Genomic DNA, 214 nt, shown 5'->3' with positions numbered 1-214 from the left:
GTACACGTTGAAAATACCTCGTTGTGTAAACATAACCTACGGTGAGAATAGAGGAGGTCGGCTATAGCGTTAAATTCTTTGTATTACAGAGTACACTGAAAAGACTTTGCTGTGGAAGCTGTTTTCGCTCCGAGAGGCAATATTTATCCATTAGAAGAGAAAGTAAAAGTGCAGAGAACAGTAGGACAAGCTTAGAGAGCTTAGTGTTTGGGTG

Source organism: Penaeus monodon, chromosome 19 (assembly GCF_015228065.2).
Source record: "Penaeus monodon isolate SGIC_2016 chromosome 19, NSTDA_Pmon_1, whole genome shotgun sequence".
NCBI lineage: Eukaryota > Metazoa > Arthropoda > Malacostraca > Decapoda > Penaeidae > Penaeus > Penaeus monodon.
Note: the sequence above shows the minus strand (reverse complement) of the source record.